The sequence below is a fragment of the Lithobates pipiens genome, unplaced genomic scaffold (assembly GCF_037356315.1).
Source record: "Lithobates pipiens isolate NorthernLeopardFrog02 unplaced genomic scaffold, aLitPip1_a1.2 Scaffold_13, whole genome shotgun sequence".
Taxonomy (NCBI): Eukaryota; Metazoa; Chordata; class Amphibia; order Anura; family Ranidae; genus Lithobates; species Lithobates pipiens.
Genome location: NW_027507718.1, coordinates 238,620,642 through 238,634,492, shown reverse-complemented (window position 1 = coordinate 238,634,492; position 13,851 = coordinate 238,620,642). Strand labels below are relative to the sequence as shown.

Genomic DNA, 13,851 nt, shown 5'->3' with positions numbered 1-13,851 from the left:
GCCCCGCTAGCGGCCGAGAAAAGGGTTAAAAACCACTGTAAAGTGCTGCTGGCGCACTGCACAGCAGCAGCCGTTTCAAGGCTCTTTGCAGGCACTATTTTTAGCGCTGTAGCTCTGCTGTAAAAAGGGACTGCAAGAGGCTAATTCAGGTACTTACGGTACATGGGTTGTATTTCAAAACATACATGAACTGATGTAATAATGACTCTGGAGCCACAATAAAGTGTGTCTTTTACACCTGCCATAAACACTTTTTACTTCAGCAAAAGTAACTGCCAAAGCTGTTTTTCTATTGTGTTCCTACACAAATGAAATTTGAAAATCAGGTTTGAAGTTTAATTGCCGGTTGCTGTTTAGATGGGGGAAGTACTATGGGCTATATGTAGATGAAGCTCAGGGTCGGTGTCATCACCGTGGTAACTTTTACTAATAAATGCTAAGAGCCCATTCACATGTGTGTTGATTATGAAGAATCAAGCAATGCCCATTAATGAGCTTATAGCATTTATAATGGGTTAATGGCGTGTTTTAGTTGTGCTTATGAAGCATTGAAAAAGCTTTGAAGGTGATTGATAAATACCAATGAAAGTGTTGTTTTTCCAGTGGGAAGTGATGTAAAGGAAATGATCTACTGTGAGCCGTTTAGGTGGTAGTGTGATGGCAGACATTTTTGTGAACTCTCTGCAAGATGGATTTGTATGCTTCTATCTCTTTGACACTTGGAAGTGGTCCAGCTCATCTTTTCTGACAAAAAATGCTTTGCCACTGGCAATAATACACGATGCCTCTACTTCTGCCTGGTGCAAGTGCCAACTACGTAGCCACTGTGCTGACCATACACATTGGATCCGTGACATCTTCCCAGTACAGATATCCCCAGCTCTGAGAACTGGTATACCTCTGTACATGAGCAGAGCTTAGGTCAGAGTGGTCGCTGTACTAACAATCCAATGTTAGTACAGCAATCTCCCCTGCTGTGATATTGTATTCTGACGGGGAAAGCCGCCCCACCTCCCCCCCACCCCCGCCAGAACACTCTGGACCGGGAGCCGGTCGGCATACATTTTTTGGTCATGACCCTTCTGTCAGACCAGCTGCTGTACACATGGGCTGAATGTCGGCCAGTTTCTATTGGACCCGCTAGTGCCGCCCAACTTTCAGCCCATGTGTACTACACTTTAATTACTGCCAGTTTCTGGCCGTACGCTCTTTACGGTTACTCTAGCTGTGCCGTAATGATTGACTACCGTGCACATGCATGGGGTGAGGTCATTTTCTGACCAGCTAATAAAGAGGCTGAAAACCTGGCACCTGGAATAGCCAGGGAGAAGAGGATCATGCCTGGCGAGGGATATGCAGCATTGCAAGAATGAAAAGATGAGTATTTCTGGGTGTTGAGTTTGGCTTTAAAATTATTTGGTCTGAGATTCCTGCAAAATTATTCAACGGTTAACATTCAGGCCTCATTAACCTACTGAACCCTGTACGGCAGGGGTAGGTAACCTGGGGCCCTTCAGCTATTGTGGAACTACATTTCCCATGAGGCATGGCAAGGCTGGCAGTTACGATTACTCCCAGAGGCATGATGGGAATTGTAGTTCTGCAACAGCTGGAGAGGCCCAGGTTGCCTACCCCTGCGGTAAAGCAATATATGAAGCGAGTCAGAGCTGTGGTGGTTTTGAACAAATCTAATGAATGAATGGAATGATTTAGGTTTGATGGGCAGTAGTGGGGTGTACAATCTTATGCTTTTCAGTTGACTGCCACCTGAATATATCAATTGGCCAGAATTTCCTGGTGCAGATGGAGAGGCAGGGCGGTTATGTCACAATCTCCACCCCGTCCAAACATAGAATGTCTTGCATTGAGAATAATACAGAGCATTCTCTTAATGACGACTCCCTGTGGTTACTATGCAGTCACTCAGGCCAGGACTCGGAAGACAGCCAGTCACTGTAGTAGCAGCGGCCAATACAGAGAGTCTCTGCTTCCACAGGGATCAGCCAGGTATGGAATATGTACACCTACATTATTCCAAGCTTGGACCTATGAACTATGCAAGAAAATCAATCCCTGAGATTCAGTTACCACAAATCAATGTTGTTCACCAAATTCCTGCAACCCCACAAAGCTTCTGAGGAAACCAGTACAGCAGGAGGGCGGTAGTAATGCACAGCTGCAAGGCAGACCTTACATCTGTTCACTTCCGCCATGTTGTTTAGAACCTATTCCAGCATTTTCCCTTTGCTAGGCAATGTTTATGTTCAGCTTGACTCAGTTATACTCTCCAAGTCTGCTACAAACTGATAGTCTGTAGAACTGGGTACAATAAAAATGAGTGCTACTGTACATGAGTTTGCACTTTCATAATTGCATTGGTTTCCTGTTTCAGTTGCATAGGGAATCAGTACGTTCAGCTTTTTAACAATGAGGAAAGTGTGCACAGTCAACAAATTCAAACAATAGGCATTAACGGATAACTGTATCACAGCGAGGACACAAGATAAAAAAACAAAATGAGAACCAATTGGGTACACGCAGTATGACCAGACTGGGAAATTCTCACTTTCACTTAGTATGCACATGCAAATAGACTGGAGTTCAACGTGTCATTATCCTTAAGGGCCCATACACACAGGCTGAATATCCATGGCATCGACCAGTTCAATAGAAACCAGCCAACATTCGGCCGGCTACTATTGAAGAGGCATGACCTTAAAAAGGTCTGCAGACTGCCTCCCGCTCATTGGCTGAGATCGCTGACCAGTGTGTTCCATTGGCGAGGCTGTCCCCATCAGGACACAATAGCTCAGCAGGGATGATCAATGTACTAACAGCAGATTGTTAGCAGTGTTCATTTTGGCAGCAAATTTCAATTTAGTTTTAGTCTTAGGACTAAAATGGCATTTTAGTTTTAGTCTTCTGCAGTTGTTTTAGTCTACGAAATCTCCAGTACATTTTAGTCGATAAAAACTCAATAGGTGTAATTGTAATGCATTTGTTAACATTTCTCTACAGTTTCCAAATGCGCTATATACTGCTGGAGTGAAAAATCAAATATGTTATTTATTATGGTATTGAGGTATGAACATGCACTACAAACCAGTGTTACTTTTGAAGTCAAATTTCTATTTAGTTTTAGTCTTTTGACTAAAATGCCATTTTAGTTTTAGTCATCTCAGTTGCTTTAGTCAACTAAAATATTTTATAGTCATTTTAGTCAACTAAATTATCACTGATTGTTAGGAGTGCTTTTTTTTTTTTTTTTTTTTTTCCATTCAGCCCACTGGGTTGAACTAAAAAACTACTAGTGTGTACCAAGCTTTAGAACTCATGCACACGGGACAAAAAAAGCGCCCCTTTGAGGGTTTTTGTTTGTTTTTATACCTCTGAACGCAAATGTATGTTAGCTAATGCGTTTATTGTACATGCAGACATTTTATTAAGCGGTGGGCAAAAAAATTGCCTAGTCATGCGTTCCAGGAGAATCGCTTATGCATTTTTTTCTGCACAAGTGTGCCTAAAGGCGCACAAAACGTGCACCGATTTATTCTAGGAGGAATACCTTTTTTTTTTTTTTAGCCCACTGGCTAAACAAAAAAATAAATAAAAAATAAAATCTATGGCCAGCTTTAAGCCTAATCTGATAATATTGCCATGTATTTCAATTCTAAAATACAGCCAAAGGTTTTGAAATGGCACAAATATTAATTTTCACAAAGTCTGCTGCTTCAGTGTTTTTAGATCTTTTTGTTAGGAGGTTACTATGGTATCCTGAAGTATAATTACACGCATTTCATAAGTGTCAAAGGCTTTTTATTGACAATTACATTAAGGGAAATTTCACACTGGGATGGTGAGAGCGTCGGCGGTAAACCCCTGTTAGCGGCTGAAGGGGTTAATACCACCCCTGCTGCAGAAGTGCTTTGGCAGCGGTGCCCATTCATTTCAAAGTGGCGTTTTAGGAGCAGCGTATACGTTTCTAAACCACCTCAAAGATGCTGCTTGCAGGACATTTAACGTCCCGCAAGCACACCGCTCCAGTGACAGGAGAGGGGCTTTGCAGTCCCTTTGCAAGCACTATTTTTAGCGCTAAAACACCTGTAAATCCCCGCAGTGTGAAAGTGTCCTAAGTTTATGCAAAGAGTCAACATTTGCAGTGTTGACCTTGCTTATTTAAGACCTCTGCAATTTGGCCTGGCATGCTTTCAATCAACTTCTGGGCCACATCCTGGCTGATGGCAGCACATTCTTGCATAATCAATGCGTGGCGTTTGTCAGAATTTGTGGGGTTTTTTTGTTCGCCCAGCCTAGAGGGTTGACCACAAGTTCTCAATTAAGGTCTGGGGAGTTTCCTGACCACGGACACAAAATTTTGATGTTTTGTTTCCCAAGCCACTTAGTTATCAGTTTTGTCTTATGGCAGGGTGCTCCATCATGCTGGAAAAGGCATTGTTCCCCACCAAACTGTTCTTGGATGGGCGAGAGAAGTTGCTCCGATGCCGCATACACACGATCGGATTATCCGCCAGTGTGTGGGCTCCGGCGGACTTTTTCTTCCAAAAGTGCAGCAGACTTAGAAAAGACGTTTTGACACAAAATTGCCCGACGGACTTCTTAAAACTTTTCAACCCGGTTGTACTCTGATGAAAAGCAAATGTGCTTAAAAAGGGGTTGTAAAGTCAGTCTTTTTTTTTTTATCTTAATGCATTAAGATAGAAAGCCATGCAGCAGCTCAAGTCCTCAGATCTCCTATTTGAACTTAAATGCAATAAAAAAATAAAAAATGTCATTTGAAAAAAATGACAATAGAAAAATGGCAGCAGCACTGTGGGATCTGCACATCCATAGCTCCACGTCTCTGCAGGGAGACCCTGATTTAAAAGGGGGAGGCTCTCTGGGGATATTATATATATTATACACACACACATATATATACATATACACACACATTACTGTATATACATGTGTATGCCCGCCCAAGCGTATGACTTACTAGTAGACCTAGCAATGCCCCTGCCATCTTCAATGGGAGAGTGAGTTAGGGAAGCAGATAGACCCAGAGGACTGGCAGGTCATGAATATAGCCCTAAGGGTTTAAAAGGAAAAAAAAAAAAAAAAAAAGGGGGGGGGGGGGGGTTCTCATTTTGGAGAATGCCTACAATGTGTTGTAAAGGTGGTATAACACGCCAGCTAGGCTGGCTTGCTTCATCCCATCTTATTCTCCTCTCTGCTTCCGGGAATGTTCACAAGAGGGCACACATTTGATGGTCTTTCCGAAGGTATGCAGACTATGGGAGGACTTGGAAAACTCCTGTACTTCGCTTTGAAGTGGTAAAAAGAAAAAGTATGAATGATATGGTAAAATGAGAAACAGACGGCTTTCCTCTCGGACACACGATACATTTCTTAGGGTCTGGCTTCCATGGATAGCATATAGCCAACCTACTAGATTTGATAACACACTACACCCTGTAGGACTCTTCTCCTTCCCCTTATTTATTTTCCTTAGTTTCTCCTTCTCTTCTAATTTTTACTGTAGCCTTATTTTTGGGCCGCCAAGTGAGGTCCTGGTTAAGATAGTTACTGTGAAAGCACTTTTATGGTTGTATATTGCATTCTCACCCATAGATAAAAAACTCTATTGTCAAAGAGCCTCCATGTTTTACCACGTTTAGCAGTAGGTTTGGATTTCCGTGTCTCAAGTCAGTATGCAATGCAAATCGGGATTCTTAAAGTTCCCTCATTTAGGGACTTCTGGGCTTTAGTTAAAAACGTAGTACTGAATCTGAAACTTACAAATTTTTGTACATTGTTGATTTGTTCGTTTCATAGCACTTGATTGTCTCACATGCAATGTAACCATCTCATTGTTGGCCTAATCTGTTATATTGGATCTTAATAAAATCTTTTGTAAAAGAAAACTTTTGTCAGTATATTCAATACTGTCAACGGAGAATTGAACAATGCTGTGTAGCCATGGTGTTGCAGCTATTAACAATCCACCAAATCACTTCCAGAGACTATGAACAGTCTTCTGCGAGTTTTCTTTTTGTTGTTTTATAGGTGGGTACAACTTAGATAGGGATAGGAATATGGGATGCCCATAGGATACGTCATTGCCATTACATTTTTAGGATTTGAGTACACTCTGATAAAGTTAGTGCCAGAAGATTGAACGTGCATATTAAATTAGACATGAATCTCCTCCTGCATCTCCATGCAGGCTGTTGCTCCTCCTCTGCTCAACCTCAGCAGAGTATTCCATCTAAGAGTTCTCTTACCATCACCGCGTGAAGGGCAGAGACATCACCTTTGACCGTATAAAAGTGATGGTCTTAGATCTTTCATCTTGTGCCCAAAACTTAGCTCCTCCTGTACAAATTTGGTTCCTCCTGCACAAAACCTGTAGTTACTAATTCAAAGACACGTCGCATTCTCTTCTTTTAATTAATAGGGGCCCATTCTGAATAAACCCCTAGAGAGGCTCTGGTTGCTCGCTGCTACTAGGCCTGCGGTACCTCTCCCCGGAGGCCTAGTAGGTTAAAAGCAGTCTTTTGGATAATGGACTACTGTTCCGAGCCAGCAGGCCACATCGACTTGACACAGATCCCCACAGCCTCTTTACTGATTCAGGACTCACAATCATCCACTGTGTGTTTGATGAAGACTCTGCTAATGGCCGTGTAAAAGCAGAATTCCCTCACAGACTTCTTGGCACCTCCAGCCCCCACTGTGGTAACACTCACCGACTTTCCAATAGCCCTGAGTCCTTGATGAGGAACCTGACTGGACCATGCGTTCTCACAGCTTCACCTGCCCCTCTGCTTCAGGAATTCTCTACCATCCGACCGTGTGGTGGCAGACACTGTCAATGACCTTGTAGAGGCAATGTTCCCTCACAGTTCTCCCCAGGCCTCCTCCAGCGATCAGCACACCCCCGCCCCCCCACCCCCCCCCAGATGGGGACAGCCTCCTGCTGCTGCCTAGCACTCCATTTCTCACTTCACTTAGCCGACTTCTCTTCCCCAGTGGCATATCACCTACCTAGGAAATTAAACATGTCATACTTACCTGCTCTGTTGCATTGGATTTGCACAGTGCAGCCCTGATTCTCCTCTTCTCGGGTCCCTCTTCTGTGCCCCTGGCCCCTTCCTCCTGTTCAGTGGCCCCACAGCAAGCAGCTTCCTATGAGGGCACCCGAGTTGAGTCACAGTTTCCTTTCAGACACGGACTGGCCCGACCCCCTCTCTCCCCTGATTGGCTAGCCGACTTTGATTGACAGCAGGAGCCAATGGCGCCACTGCTGTGTCTCAACCAATCAGAAAGGAGAAGCTCGCACTGCTGAGACACTAGTGGACATCGCCGGAGAGAGATGGGCCTCAGGTAAGTGTTAGGGGGGCCGCTGCACACAGAAGGCTTTTGATCTTAATGCATAGACTTTGCCCCGCCCCCTAAAGACGCCCTCGTAAATGATCTCATGAAATCACACTGTTAAATTTTTTATGCAGAATTAAAGTTACAAAAACATTAACAAGAACAACTTAAACATATATTAAACAAAAATGCAATGTAAACATAAAAAAGGAAAAATAAGCGCTTTACATCAACAAGGAAAATATTATCTATATCAAACCTTTTGTAAACACAGCATTTGAAAGTGTGACATATTGGGAAACAAAGCTGGGGTTCCTTTCATGCCAAACAATGTGGCATAACAATAGGAAACCAATTTCAGACAGACATTTTCTATGGTGTGTGTTGTACAGAAGGAGAAAGCCCTGTGTAACGTCCCCTTTCTAATTCCACTTATTAATGGCTGTGTTTGGATTGTAATCTGTAAGTAGTGGTCCACAGCAATCATCAAAAAGGTCATCCACTGTACACATCATTACTGACTTGTTAAATAATTGAATGCTATAATAAATAATTCAAACCAATGAATGACACTTTCACCGATTCGGGATGCAGAGAGACGAACAGCGGAGGACAGCACTGGACAGGGGAGCGGCCAAAGTTAACTTTTCCTATTAACAAGCTGGTGATCGGTGGTTGCTAGGAGGTCCGAGCAACCAATCACCAGCTTAATAGGAAAAGTAAACTTTAGCAGACCCTGCCCCATCTAGTTCTTTGCCGACTCTGCAGTATGCCAGGCCTCGCTAAGATCATGACAGGGGGTGGAGGATGATTAGCTTTTCGTTTAACCCCCACCTGCCAGCGGCTCATTTTACAGCACCATGCAAGTCTCTGAGTGCGGGGATGACTGGCTCCTGCACATGTGCAAGAGCGACATCTGGCCTCTCTTTCTTGGTCACTGGGACAAAGACCGACATTTAAAAAGAAGATGGCGACTCCAGCAATTGACTGTTGGACAGGTGAGTATTAATACCTTTAGTTCCACTTAAACTTGAAAACTGATAAAGATCACCCAAGTACAATTTTGGGTACTTGAGGTTGTTTTGCCGTTTCACAGGCGTGTGCAATTTTAAAGGTTTGACATGTTTGTCAAACTCTGACGACACCCAAATATATTTCTCTACCCTTCGTTCTCCTTACATATAACCAATTTACTAACAAATACATCAGTCTGGATGTCAGACCACTTCCTCAAACTCAATCTATCCAAAACTTACCCCGAATGTATAACATTTTTCCTCCACCACATGCCCCTTCCCCTGATCTCTCTGTCAAAAATCTATGGCACAACTAACAGCCCACCCCCGCATGCCAAGGTCCTAGGTGTAGTCCTGGATTCTGAACACCCCACGTCCGATCCCTGTCCAAATTTTGCCACCTCAACATCTCCAAAATATGCTCCTTTCTAACCAATGACACAACAAAGCTCTTAATTCACTCCCTGGTCATCTCTCGCCTCGCGTATTGCAGCTCCCTACTCATTGGTTTACCTCTACATAGTCTATCCCCCCCTTCAATCCATCATGAATGCAGCTGCAAGTCTCATCCACCTTACCAATCGCTCTGTCTGCTGCTCCTCTCGCAATCCCCCCACTGGCTCCCTTTCACCCAATGAATTCAAAGTGCTAACAACAACTTTCAAACATCCACAATTTAGCCCCCAACTAGATGACTCAAAATGCTAACCCAATCGTTCTTTGTTCCTCTCAACACCTCCTGCTCTCTAGCTCCCTCTTCACCTCCAGGACTTTTCCAGAGCCTCTCCAATCCTATGGAAGTCCTTACCCTACTCTAGTAGCTTTTAGGTTTTCAGGGATCATCCATCTCTTCAAAAAAGCCTGTCCTACACACACCTAACAACTGCCTTTTAATTTTCTCCATCAGTTCATCCCCCCCTCCCCAGTTATCTTTTGTTTCACTTGACCCTCCCTTCTAGATTGCAAGTTCTAATGAGCAGGGCCCTCAGATTCCGCCTGCATTGTAACTGTAATATCTGCCCTCATGTTGTAAAGCGCTGCGCAAACTGTTGATGCTATATAAATCCTGTATGTTGTTTGGTTTCTATTTACTAACTGCATTCTCATCTTTTATCAAAAAAAAAAAAAAAAATTATATAATATATACACACTCTGTGTTTGCATGCACTAAAATCAACTTTAGTGTGCAAATGCTCGCTTTCAGAAAATATATAATGTTTGGGGGTGGTACATAGCAAGTTCTGTAGTTTCACAATAAGAACGAAAGAATTTCTCAGTGGTGTGAGCTCAGCATTTCCCCGTTTCAGAGTCTCAATTCCCTTCACTTAAAGTTAGTAGTACAGTAAAATCTAAGGTCCGTTTGCACTTTCATGGCCCCCTCTCCATTTGCCTACTAACTGCAGTTGTAAAATATACCTGTAAAGAAACAGGTTGGGTTTGTACTTACCCACATCTTCCAACCACGGCACCCAGACAAGGATGAGGTCACACTCCTTCAGGCTAGTTCCTGATGAATACAGAACAGCCAAAATAAGGAAAGAAGATTCTCCAGCAATGGACTGGAGTGTATTCTCCTGAGAAGTCACCTGCTCCCCAGGAATCTTCCCAGAATGATGTAAGAGACTGGGGTAAGGCAGCCCATACATTATGCAATTTTCTTCAACCATGGGTTGAAGGAAAGAAAATATAGTTTGACACCCCCCCCCATCAACACAGTAAATGTTGATGGGGGAATCATTCACGCAGTACTATTGTATTCTGCCTGCAGGGAGCCTTCCCCACTGGGATCATGCAAAATCTTTAGGCATTCCCTAGTTTATCCAGAACCATCAAATAACACATTTTTTAAAGGGAATTTGAAGAGGTAATGATCATTCGTGCTAGAAGGCAGGTTTGGGAATGAACCCACAGTTGTACAAGGCAGCCCCCTCCGCCTGAAAGCCTTCAATTTACCAGTTCAGAAAAAAAAAAAAAAAAAAATGAATGTAAAAATAAAAATATTATATTACTTAATCTCCAGAAAATATTTTATATTTTCTAAAAGTAGAGGCCCTGTAGAATAAAAAGGTGATGGTTGAAAAATTGTATTTCACATGATATTTGCTATTTAAAAAAAAAAAAAAAATAAAGAAGAAGAAGAAGGAGGAGGAGGAGGAGGAGGAGGAGGAGGAGGAGGAGGAGGAGGAGGAGGGCATAAAGCGTAACTTTGCCTTTAGAATGAAGTTCTTTAAGACTGAGATACAATGACCAATATTCTTACATACTTGTCACATTCTTGGATATTTTGTATAATATAACAGATATGCCCACTCCTCCAATGCATAGCAAATATCCTTGAGGACCCAATCACAATATATGCAGTGGGTTGACTTGGTCAGTGTCCTCCAACACAATCCCAGGGCACAGACAACACAGTATGCCTTTTGTCCCATTAGTTCATACCAATACGCTGCATTGGTGTGATGCAATATAACAACGCATTATGCCACCCCTTCACAGAACAGCCCAGCAACCGAATGTTATAAAGCTTGCTGTTGGTGCGCACAAACCCTAAGGCATTGGCAGTGAGCTAAAAAAAAAAAAAATAATAATAATAATAATAATAATAATATACAAAACAAACAATGGACCCTCAAAAACTCGAAAGAAATTGTCTTTCAATTATTTAATATATAAATATAAAAATATATAAAATATATAAAAGGAAACATCCACATCCTAATCTCGGGTAATGATTTCAGCAAAGAAGTTTGCATGGTTAATTTTACCAATGAGGAAGGAAGACAATGACAAGCAGAGTACTATACAACTAGCAACAGAGAGAACTTGCATAATACCAATCAACCTGTATTCAGTCTACAAATAAATTCAGAATAAACCTGCAGAACAGTAGTAGGTGTGAATTATTACAAAAGAAACAAAAAAGTATACAAGAAGGGCCACAATTTTACAGAGACTTTACTCATTTGGGGCAATATGGTGGGTTGACCCTTCCCTCTGTAACAGCTTCAAGGCTCCGTTTACACTTGTGCAAATCCAAAGTCGCACAATTTCCTGTGAGATTTTGGTCTGACTTTACACTTTCTGGACCTAAGTTGCATCAAAGCAGTGCAGGCACCTTTTCAAAATAGCTGCGACTAAGTTGCACCAAACTAAATGGGTGCCATAGAAAAAAAAAAAAAAAAAAAAAAAAAAAAGGAGTGGTCACAAGTGTGAATGGAGTCTCAAATACAAAGTAAGAAATCTTCAGTGTGCTTGGAATTTTGGTCGGAAAAAGCTCTGATGGTTTTCCCGACAGAATTCCAAGCTGTCTTGCATACACACGGTCACACAAAAGTTCTCTGAACTTTCGACCGTCAAGAACACTGACGTACAACACTACGACAAGCTGAGAAAATGAAGTTCAATGCTTCCAAGCATGCGTCAAATTGTTTCTGAGCATGCGTAGGAATTTTGTGTGTTGGAATTTGTACAGGCGAACGGAACTTTTTCCAACCGAAAAATAGAGAACATGCTGTCAATCTTTTGCTGGCCAAAATTTGGCCAGCAAAAGTCCGATGCAGCATACACACAATCGCATTTTTTTTCCAACCAAAAGCTCTCATCGGTCTTTTGCCTGCCGAATGTCGGATCGTGTGTACGGGAGCTTTAGCTGTTTCAGTAATGGAGAGAATCCCCTACAACTCACTGTGTAAGAATGAAGGTAGGGCTGGAGTCCAGCTTTAAATGTGGTTATCTGAGCAATGGTAAACTTCCTGATAATGTGTGCAAAGTCTTGCCACTACTACTGGGGCATTTTACCCTGAGAATTGAGGTCTACTTGTAGTATTATTTTGCCCTGTACTCTCTAGATACTAAGAAGTATTAAGCTGGCTACACATACTCTTTTTTTTTCAATTTCCTTTAGATTTACCTTTAACTATGTAGTGTAGGGGCCTGCCTGATTGCATACAGTTTAAAAGGGTTTAGGTCAGACCTCATATTATATGGTTTTGGTAAGTCTAAATCCAAACTGTGGCCGTTTGCTTGCCTTTATCTGGCCCTTGGGGCACTATTTCACTGACACCAATGATGGAGCACCATTGCCTCTACTGACACCATCAATGTTGCACTCCTCTTCTCATTGATATCAACAATGGGGCACCATTCCTTCCATTAAAGCCAATGATTGAGGACATATTCTACTTCTACTGGCCACAGTCCGGCCCCCCTAAAGCCTGACAGACAGTAAACGGGCCTTTGCTTAGAAAGTTTCGAGACCCCTGATCTAAAAGGAAAACTCTACAAGAAAAAAAATTGTATAATGTGTAGCCAGCTTTAAAATCCTAGGAGGACACCAGTTTCTAAGGTGCTGCAACCACTATACCTGGTATGGAGAATCATTCCTAGGTCAGATTTGCTAGAATCTGACATATTATCCATTAATCATTTTGACCATGCTTGCATGCTTTAGGTGTTAAGTTGCAGGCAAATGATTACCTGTCTAGCCATATTATTATATTAATAAGGAATTGCATCTAACAAAATGGTCACCAAGTACATGTTCCATCATCTATACCCATAGACTAGGCCAGGAACCAACATTTCTGAGGCACCATGGCATGTTGTGTGGTTTCCACATATTTTTCAAAATCCGAAGGGTTACACTTTTGAATAAGCCAATCTGGGTCAAACGCATCATAGGCTGCGACTTAGGGAAGGTGACTGTGCTGGAAGCCCATCTCGCTGAATAAATGCTATGGTGAGATATCTACAAAGTGCTGCTTCATAGGCCACTTTACTGTATAGCAGAGCTCCTGGTGTAGTGAAGGATCTGAGGACTGTGCAAAAGCTTGGAGCAATGTAGTGTGGTTTTAATTTGGAACTTCTACGCGGCCACACTACACATAAATTATCAGTGTAAAAAAGAAGTCTGAAAGTGTCACTGAACCTATATATTAACAATGAAAAGAAAAAAATGGCATCAATATATACTGTATATGTATGGAAAGTCAGGTCTGTTCTGATTTGTAGATGTACTCAATTTAAATCATGAATCTTTGTGCTTTTTTTGATGGTGGTTATGCTACCTCTTCATGGTCTCCCTATATGTCTATTGTAGCCGACGTCCTCAGCGCAGTCTTGTAGTAGACTACATAACTAAATGTGGACACAGCAAGAGAAAGAACGTAAAGTCTCCCCCAACCTGCTACATTTACAGGATAGGATGGAGCATGTGGTTATGTGCATTACTAAACACCAACACAAGGCCTCCCGGGAGATATAGTCTGAGGCTGATAATGACAATGATCATACATGCACTGCTAAAACCACACACCAAAAGTTGGGGAATGATGCTTCAGAGCATCAGTGGAAAATACACTTCTAAAGCTCATTCAGCAAGAAAAACTCTAGGGTGGGCCATTCTTCATTATTACAGACTTTACCAGATGGTTTTTAAGTGGAGGTTTAGTAAAAC

At 42.2% G+C, this 13,851-nt stretch overlaps 1 protein-coding gene across 4 annotated transcripts in view; it reads right to left on the bottom strand.

Annotated features, from left to right (window-relative positions):
- The window catches only part of WDFY3 (WD repeat and FYVE domain containing 3), a 367,376-nt gene that overhangs the window by 338,204 nt on the left and 15,321 nt on the right, over positions 1–13,851 (bottom strand). The window lies entirely within an intron of this gene.